Source organism: Hyla sarda, chromosome 3, assembly GCF_029499605.1.
Source record: "Hyla sarda isolate aHylSar1 chromosome 3, aHylSar1.hap1, whole genome shotgun sequence".
Classification (NCBI taxonomy): Eukaryota; Metazoa; Chordata; class Amphibia; order Anura; family Hylidae; genus Hyla; species Hyla sarda.
The window spans coordinates 317,485,286-317,495,105 of NC_079191.1; the positions used below are offsets into that span (position 1 = coordinate 317,485,286).

Consider the following 9,820-nt stretch of genomic DNA (forward strand, 5'->3'; position numbering starts at 1 on the left):
GGGTACACTCACATGGGTGGAGGATTACAGTAAGTATCTGGCTGCAAGTTTGAGGTGCGGCAAAATTTCTGCCGCAGCTCAAACTGCCAGCGAGAAACTACTGTGAACCCCCCGCCCATGTGACTGTACCCTAAAAACACTACACTACACTAACACACAATAAAATAAAAAGTAAAAAACACTACATATACACATACCCCTACACAGCCCCCCTCCCCTCCCCAATAAAAATGAAAAACGTCTGGTACGCCACTGTTTCCAAAACGGAGCCTCCAGCGGTTGCAAAACTACAACTCCCAGCATGCACTGATAGACCGTACATGCTGGGAGTTGTAGTTTTGCAACAGCTGGATTTCCCCCCCCCCCCCCAATGTGAACGTACAGGGTACACTCACATGGGCGGAGGATTACAGTAAGTATCCGGCTGCAAGTTTGAGCTGCGTCAAATTTTCTGCCGTAGCTCAAACTGCCAGCGAGAAACTACTGTGAACCCCCGTCTGTGCGACTGTACCCTAAAAACACTACACTACACTAACACAAAATAAAATAAAAAGTAAAAAACACTACATATACACATACCCCTATACAACCCCCCTCCCCAATAAAAATGAAAAACGTCTGGTACGCCACTGTTTCCAAAACGGAGCCTCCAGCTGTTGCAAAACAACTACTCCCAGTATTGCCAGATAGCCGTTGACTGTCCAGACATGCTGGGAGTTTTACAACAGCTGGAGGCACCCTGTTTGGGAATCACTGGCGTAGAATACCCTTATGTCCACCCCTATGCAAGTCCCTAATTTAGGCCTCAAATGCGCTCTCACTTTGGAGCCCTGTCGTATTTCAAGGTAACAGTTTAGGGCCACATATGGGGTATCGCCGTACTCGGGAGAAATTGGGCTTCAAATTTTGGGGGGTATTTTCTGCTATTACCCTTTTAAAAAATGTAAAATTTTTGGGAAAACAAGCATTTTAGGTAAAAAAAAATATTTTTTTTTTTTACATATGCAAAAGTCGTGAAACACCTGTAGGGTATTAAGGTTCAAATTACCCCTTGTTACGTTCCCCGAGGGGTCTAGTTTCCAAAATGGTATGCCATGTGTTTTTTTTTTGCTGTCCTGGCACCATAGGGGCTTCCTAAATGCGGCATGCCCCCAGAGCAAAATTCGCTTTCAAAAAGCCAAATGTGACTCCTTCTCTTCTGAGACCTGTAGTGCGCCAGCAGAGCACTTTTCACCCCCATATGGGGTGTTTTCTGAATCGGGAGAAATTGGGCTTCAAATTTTGGGGGGTATTTTCTGCTATTACCCTTTTTAAAATTGTAAAAATTTTGGGAAACCAAGCATTTTAGGTAAAAAAAATATATTTTTTTTACATATGCAAAAGTCGTGAAACACCTGTAGGGTATTAAGGTTCACATTACCCCTTGTTACGTTCCCCGAGGGGTCTAGTTTCCAAAATGGTATGCCATGTTTTTTTTTTTGCTGTCCTGGCACCATAGGGGCTTCCTAAATGCGGCATGCCCCCCAAAAACCATTTGTCGCTCCTTCCCTTCTGAGCCCTCTACTGCGCCCGCCGAACAATTAACATAGACATATGAGGTATGTGCTTACTCGAGAGAAATTGGGTTTCAAATACAAGTAAAAATTTTCTCCTTTTTACCCCTTGCAAAAATTCAAAAATTGGGTCTACAAGAATATGCGAGTGTAAAAAATGAAGATTTTGAATTTTCTCCTTCACTTTGCTGCTATTCCTGTGAAACACCTAAAGGGTTAATACACTTACTGAATGTTTTTTTGAATACTTTAGGGGGTGTAGTTTTTATAATGGGGTCTTTTATGGGGTATTTCTAATATGAAGACCCTTCAAATCCACTTCAAAACTGAACTGGTCCCTGAAAAATAGTGAGTTTGAAAATTTTGTGAAAAATTGGAAAATTGCTGCTGAACTTTGAAGCCCTATGGTGTCTTCCAAAAGTAAAAACTCATAAATTTTATGATGCAAACATAAAGTAGACATATTGTATATGTGAACCCAAAAAAAATATATTTTGAATATCCATTTTCCTTACAAGCAGAGAGCTTCAAAGTTAGAAAAATGCTAAATTTTCATTTTTTTCATCAAATTTTGGGATTTTTCACCAAGAAAGGATGCAAGTTACCATAAAATTTTACCACTAAGTTAAAGTAGAATATGTCACGAAAAAACAATCTCGGAATCAGAATGATAACTAAAAGCATTCCAGAGTTATTAATGTTTAAAGTGACAGTGGTCAGAATTGCAAAAAACGCTCCGGTCCTTAACCCCTTAAGGACACATGACGTACTGGAACGTCATGTGTCCACTCCCGATCTATAACGCGGGGCCACGGCGTGGCCCCGCGTCATAGCGGGTCGGGCCCGGCCTCTAACAACGGCCGGGACCCGTGGCTAATAGCGCGCGGCATTGATCGCTGTGCCGCGCGCTATTAACCCTTTAGATGCGGCGTTCAAAGTTGAACGCCGCGTCTAAAGTGAAACCGAAAGCATGCCGGCTAGCTCAGTGGGCTGTTCGGGATAGCCGCGGTGAAATCGCGGCATCCCGAACAGCTGACAGGACAGCGGGAGGGCCCTTACCTGCCTCCTCGCTGTCCGATCGCCGAATGACTGCTCAGTGCCTGAGATCCAGGCATGAGCAGTCATGCGGCAGAATCATCGATCACTGGTTTCTTATGAGAAACCAGTGATCAATGTAAAAGATCAGTGTGTGCAGTGTTATAGGTCCCTATGGGACCTATAACACTGCAAAAAAAAAGTGCAAAAAAAAAGTGAATAAACATCATTTAACCCCTTCCCTATTAAAAGTTTGAATCACCCCCCTTTTCCCATAAAAGAAAAAACACAGTGTAAATAAAAATAAAAATAAACATAAATGGTATCGCCGCGTGCGGAAATGTCCGAATTATAAAAATATATAGTTAATTAAACCGCACGGTCAATGGCGTGCGCGCAAAAAAATTCCAAAGTCCAAAATAGTGCATTTTTGGTCACTTTTTATATCATGAAAAAATGAATAAAAAGCGATCAATAAGTCCTATCAATGCAAAAATGGTACCGTTAAAAACTTCAGATCACTGCGCAAAAAATGAGCCCTCATACCGCCCCATACACGGAAAAATAAAAAAGTTATAGGGGTCAGAAGATGACAATTTTAAACGTATTAATTTTCCTGCATGTAGTTATGATTTTTTCCAGAAGTCCGACAAAATCAAACCTATATAAGTAGGGTATCATTTTAATCGTATGGACCTACAGAATACATATCAGGTGTCATTTTTACCGAAAAATGTACTACGTAGAAACGGAAGCCCCCAAAAGTTACAAAACAGCGTTTTTTTTTAAATTTTGTCGCACAATGATTTTTTTTCCCGCTTCACCATAGATTTTTGGGCAAAATGACTGACGTCATTACAAAGTAGAATTGGTGGCGCAAAAAATAAGCCATCATATGGATTTTTAGGTGTAAATTTGAAAGAGTTATGATTTTTTAAAGGCAAGGAGCAAAAAACGAAAATGCAAAAACGGAAAAACCTCCGGTCCTTAAGGGGTTAAGGTATAAAATGGCCTGGTCCTTAAGGGGTTAAACACACAATAGACCAGCCTAACCCTCTGTATTTTGGTCTATATTGATGCGGGACATAGACAGCTTTGATAAATATCCCCCAGGGACTATTCATAGTATTCAGAATATTGGGCAGACTAGCTGGGCCAAATGATTCTTATCTGCCGACACATTCTATGTTTCAATGTAGATGGCAGCAGAGTTCCTTTATGAAAAATCGTATGGGACCCTTCATAATTCCCCTTCATTCTACAACTTAAAAAATAAAAATAAAGATTCAGTAACAATAAATGGTAAATGAAGGGGCATGGCAAATGGAGTTAGCCTGAGGTCTCATGTTGCTATGATGAGTGAGAACCATGATTCACCATAAGTTGCCAATTGTCTACCAAACTGAATCTTAGCCTCGCCTGCAGGAATACCTAGCTATGCCTCTGTTGAGTGTGGCTGTTGTTTTTATACTAAACTTACCAGTTTCCTGATCACTTTTCTGCCTACTCAAGCATCCTTATTTATTGTTTTGTGAAATTCTTAATCTTATTATGGATGACTTTAAAGAAGCACTTCAGTGTTCTATTTATTTTTTGTCTATATCATGCACACTCACCATCACTAGTCAATGCACACTCACCATCACTAGTCAAACAACGCCATTAGTTTTATTCCAGTGCAGCTACATGTATGTGTTTTATTACTCAAATTTGGCCATGTGATCCCAAGTCATACTCTGACTTCATGTGGACTACAGGATGACATCATCATTTATTTGATCCCCTCCTACTAGCTCTCAGACCCCTTCTCACCCCTTCCAGCTCCATTTGCTCTATCTAGGACAGTGATTCCCAACCAGGGTTCTGTCAGGCCCGGCAATTTATTATTATTTTTTTAAATCTCCCGCCCCGGCCTGCGCGCCTTTGAATTCCGGCTTTTATTTCCAATAGATCACTTTGGTGATCCAGTAATACCCTATATTTCCCATATACCTTATTAAAATGTTGACTTTATTGTTTATTCACACCAAATTGGTTTAAAATCTTGGCCTATTCCAGCTGTATAAGTGCTTTTATTGTGGATGCAGTACAGTGCTTCCGAACAATTTATGATTTGCTATGGCTGCAGTACAATAGCTATATAATTTTAGAATTAGACCACAGTTTAAAAGCCTATCACCATGCCCCCCTCAACATGTTTCACCACTAGACGTGGCTTTGTCAAGAGGTAATGGGCTAACATTAGCCCATTACCTCTTGACAAAGCAACGACTAGTGGTGAAACATGTTGACGGGGGCATGGTGTTAGGCTAAGGCTTTTAAACTATGGTCTAATTCTCAAATGATATAGCTATTGTACTGCAGCCATAGCAAATCATAAATCGTTCGGAAGCACTGTACTGCACCCACAATAAAAACACTTACAGCGGTCAATAGACCAAGATTTTAAACCACTTAATTTGAATAAACAATATAGTCAACATTTTAATAAGTTATATGGAAAATATAGGGTATTACTGGATCACCAAAGTGATCTATTGTAAATAAATTTTATGTTACCCTCCGTCTACTGGTCTCATAGAAATGCTATGTGAATCCTGGAAGTGAAGCCTGCATGCGCATTGCGTGTATGTGCATACTGCGCACACAGCGTTCCCCTCCCCCTGTGGCGACGGGAGTGAGTCACAGCATGCAGGCCGGGAAGGGAATATATGCAATGGGGATGGTGCGCTGGACCATCCTTCCGGCCCCCAGACCATCCTCCCAGCCCCAGGACCATTCTCCCGGCCCCCGGACCATCCTCCCTGCCCCAGGAGAATCCTCCCAGCCCCCCAGACCATCCTCCCAGCCCCTGGACCATCTTCACAGCCCCCTGCAGAAGGACATTGAAAAACAGCTCAGCTTAATTAAGGTACTGCACCCTCTTCCCTCTGTCACCACTGTCCACCCCACTTTGTCACCCCTTTTCACATTTGTCCACTTTCCTGTCATCCATGTCCACCTTGTCCGCCCTGTCACCCATGTTCACCACCCCTCTTACCACCCCCCAGTCTACCTCCATCACCAATGTCCATCCTCCACTATTCACCCCTCTGTCCCTTTGTCACCCCTGTACACCCCTCTGTTACCACCTTGTCACTCCTGTCCACCCCTCTTTCTCTCCCTATGCCCCCCTGTCACCCATGTACACTCTTCTACTACCATCTGTCACCCATGTACACCCCTCAACACCCCTCTGTTATCCATGCACACTCCTCTACACCCATGTACACCCCTCTGTCACCCCCTACGCCCCCTTGTCAACCATGTACACCCCTCAACACCCCTCTCTCACTCATGTACACTCCTCTACATGCCATGTACACTATTCTACAACCCTCTGTTACCCCTTTACGCCCCTATATTCCTCTTCACTTGTAAAAGGAGAATCTGGAGGCTGATGCAGGAAAAGTGTGGAGCCTAATAGGTTTGTTTTGCTGGTTTAACAGTGAAGAACGGTGGCTGGAAGAAATCGTTATGATGACCCGGAGAAGAGAAGGGAACAACGCTGATTTTAGAAGACGTCACTCGTGAGTTGCTTTATAAAGCTGCACTGTAATCTACATAGCCAACAGCTAAATTGATGTTGTGCATTGCGGCTGTTCCCCCCCGCCCCCCCCCCCCCCTTTTTTTTTTTTCTCGTCAAATTCGGTAGGAGTACCCAACGGAAATTTCTTTTCCAAGGAGTTCCCCGAGCGGAAAAGGGTTGGGAAACACTGATTTATGGGAATCTCAACAACCAAGACCTCCTATGTCTCTCACTACCTACCTGCACAGCTCTCTTCCCCCACTCTGGAGCACTGCCGGACCTTTGACATGTGATTATGATGTCACGGAAACTCCTGAAGGCCTGTTATAACTTTGGAGAATGGCCGTTTAGCTGCAGCCTTACCACAATTTTCCCCCAAATCATGGAATAAGCTGCAATTTTGTGCAAGTCATTGCAAACTGCCAAAGGGCAGAATATCAGTAGATGAAATCCTTTGTCTGGTTTGGACTGCCATGGGCCCCTATTGAACCTTGGGCCGTTAAAAGCCGAAGTTGCACTTATAGCAATTTATACATCTGAAATAAAACTATAACTTAAAACGTATAACTATAACTTATAAATAACTAACTGCTTCTTGTACTGAGGAAACAAGTTTGCTTTAAAATCTATTGTACATCTGAAAATGTGTCAGTGGAATCCCTGATGTAGCAGTGCGGCATTTCTAGAGCGTTAAGAACACATGTATAAGTAGTTCACTATAACACTTTATTAGGTGCTCGTTGGGGTTTTATATTTTACCCATTCCTTGCTTTTTATGGCTTTTATTTGATTCCAAAAGCTTTGGCAACCCAGTCATAGGTTATGAAAGTAAACTATTCCAAGTTTTTCTAGACTATATGCCAATAAAATTATCATGTTTTAAACTCTGTGTCTGTGTAAGGGACCGTGGTCAGGACAGCAGGGACATGTGGATAAACCATTTTGGGATTTTGCACAGGTGACTAATTTTAAAGAACTGTAAAATGCAATGGGGGAAGGTGTTGCTATTTGTGGTAAATGCGAGGATGAGCATCTTTACGTGTTAAATCATTTAGGTTCAATCTTTGTTAGATAGGAAATTTACTAATGTTAGAAAATCTGAATGTTAAGTAATATTATCTTTTCTTTGAATCTATGGCTAAGGTCTCACCGTATTCTGAACGTCTCTTTACTAGTTTCAGATGTGGGTGTTGCACATGTAATTAAAGTTAATATTATGGACTTACATAAAAAAAAAAACACTTTACATTGTCCACACTCTGGTGTCCCCACTTGGCCTTGCTGCATACAATGTCAAAAGATTTTATTTTTTTTACCAGTGGTTGCAGACTGGTTAATAATCGCTCCCACATGATCAGGGCCGGACTGGCCTATCGGACTACCGGGAAAATTCCCGGTAGGCCAACCGCACAGTGGGCCGGGAGGGTACACCCAGTGTCTGCTCACTCACACAAGGTGCTGACATGAAGTCAGGACCTTGTGTGAAGTGGCCACAGAGAGGCGGAGCTATGAGTTGTAGGCTCCCAGCACCGCCACTCAACCCAGTACCTGCGCATCCAGAGGCAGCACGTAGCATCTGTCACGTTGCCGGCTACCTGATGATGTCATATGATTGCGCTGCCAGTGCCATGACATAGGTGTCCTGTGCGGCCTGGACGCAGACTGGAAACAGAACGGCTCTGCGTAGGCGCGGTAGGAAGGTGAGTTTTCTTTTGTTGTTTTAATTTTACATGAAAGCTACTAAGCCAGTGTTTCCCAAATAGGGTGCCTCCAGGTGTTGCAAAACTACAACTTACAGCATTCCTGGACAGCCTTTGGCTGGGAGTTGTAGTTTTGCAACATCTGGAGGCACCCTGGTTGAGAAACACTATACTAAGTTATAGAGAGAAAAGGGGAGGAGATGGGACAGGGGAGGATTGCCTGCCTACCTAAGGGGCTGCTATCCCTACTAACTAAAGGGGACTGCTGCTGAAACTACATAAAGGGGGCTCTTGCTATCACTACTAACTTAAGGGGACTAATGCTTTTTACTACATAAAGGGGGCACCTGCTATCACTACTACCTAAAGGGGACTGCTGCTGTTACTACATAAAGGGGGCTCCTGCTTTCACTACTCCCTAAAGGGGACTGCTGCTGTAACTACATAAAGGGCGCTCCTGCTATCTCTACTACCTTAAGGGGACTGCTGCTGTTACTACATAAAGGGTGCTCCTGCTATCACTACTACCTAAAGGAGACTGCTACTGTTACTACATAAAGGGGGCTCCTGCTTTCACTACTCCCTAAAGGGGACTGCTGCTGTAACTACATAAAGGGCGCTCCTGCTATCTCTACTACCTTAAGGGGACTGCTGCTGTTACTACATAAAGGGTGCTCCTGCTATCACTACTACCTAAAGGAGACTGCTGCTGTTACTACATAAAGGGGGCTCCTGCTATCACTACTATCTAAAGGGGACTGCTGCTGCTGTTACTACATAAAGGGGGCTCCTGCTATCACTACTACCTAAAGGAGACTGCTACTGTTACTACATAAAGCGGGCTCCTGCTATCACTACTATCTAAAGAGGACTGCTGCTGTTACTACATAAAGGGGGCTCCTTCTATCACTACTAACTTAAGGGGACTACTGCTTTTACTACATAAACGGGGCTCCTGCTATCACTACTACCTAAAGGAGACTGCTGCTGTTACTACATAAAGCGGGCTCCTGCTATCACTATTATCTAAAGAGGACTGCTGCTGTTACTACATAAAGGGGGCTCCTGCTATCACTATTATCTAAAGGGGACTGCTGCTGTAACTACACAAAGGGGGCTCCTGCTATCACTACTACCTAAAGGGGACTGCTGCTGTTACTACATAAAGCGGGCTCCTGCTATCACTACTATCTAAAGAGGACTGCTGCTGTTACTACATAAAGGGGGCTCCTGCTATCACTACCACCTTAAGGGGACTACTGCTGTTACTACCTAAAGGGGGCTTCTGCTATTACTACTACCTAAAGCGGGCTGCTGCTACTATTAAATTTGGGGGCTTCAACTATATGCAGTTAGGCTACTATCTACAAAGGGACTTACCTACAGGGAGTAAACCCTACTTATGAGAGACTGCTACTGCCTACAAGGGGAAGCTATCTACACGGGGACCTACCTATTTGGGGCACATCCATAATGGGGGAAACCATATGAAGGGACCTGTCAACCTACTGGAGCATAATGAGGGGAGGGGGGAACCTACCTACTCAACCCCAACCCATACCTCTACCCACTCTACTGAGTAGGACACTAAGAGGGTTATTATTACTGTATAGAGCACTATAAGTGCTGAAAAAGTGCGCAGTTTAAAATCTTTGTCTGGCAGGTTTTGTGGAGACGAATTGTGGCTGATAGAAAACTTGATGACGGTCTGGGCCGGATGGAAAAGAAAAAGGAAAGTGAACGACTCCAGTTGGAGAAGACATCACCTGATGTAACTGTATGTAATCTATGGTCTGCAGAGCATATGTGCCTGTATAGAGCTTATACGCTGCTCAACAAAATAAAGGGAACACTAAAACAACACAATGTAACTCCAAGTCAATCACAATTCTGTGAAATCACACTGTCCACTCAGGAAGCAACAGTGATTGACAATCAATTTCACATGGAACAGACAACAGGTG

General features: G+C 43.4%; 1 long non-coding RNA gene across 1 annotated transcript in view; it reads right to left on the reverse strand.

The window, feature by feature from the left end:
- Positions 1–6,428, reverse strand: part of LOC130360783 (uncharacterized) — a 29,956-nt gene extending 23,528 nt beyond the window's left edge. The window contains exon 1 of the long non-coding RNA XR_008890792.1: positions 6,397–6,428. This is a non-coding gene — a long non-coding RNA (uncharacterized LOC130360783). The remainder of the gene's footprint in view (positions 1–6,396) is intronic.
- Positions 6,429–9,820: the final 3,392 nt, after the last annotated feature.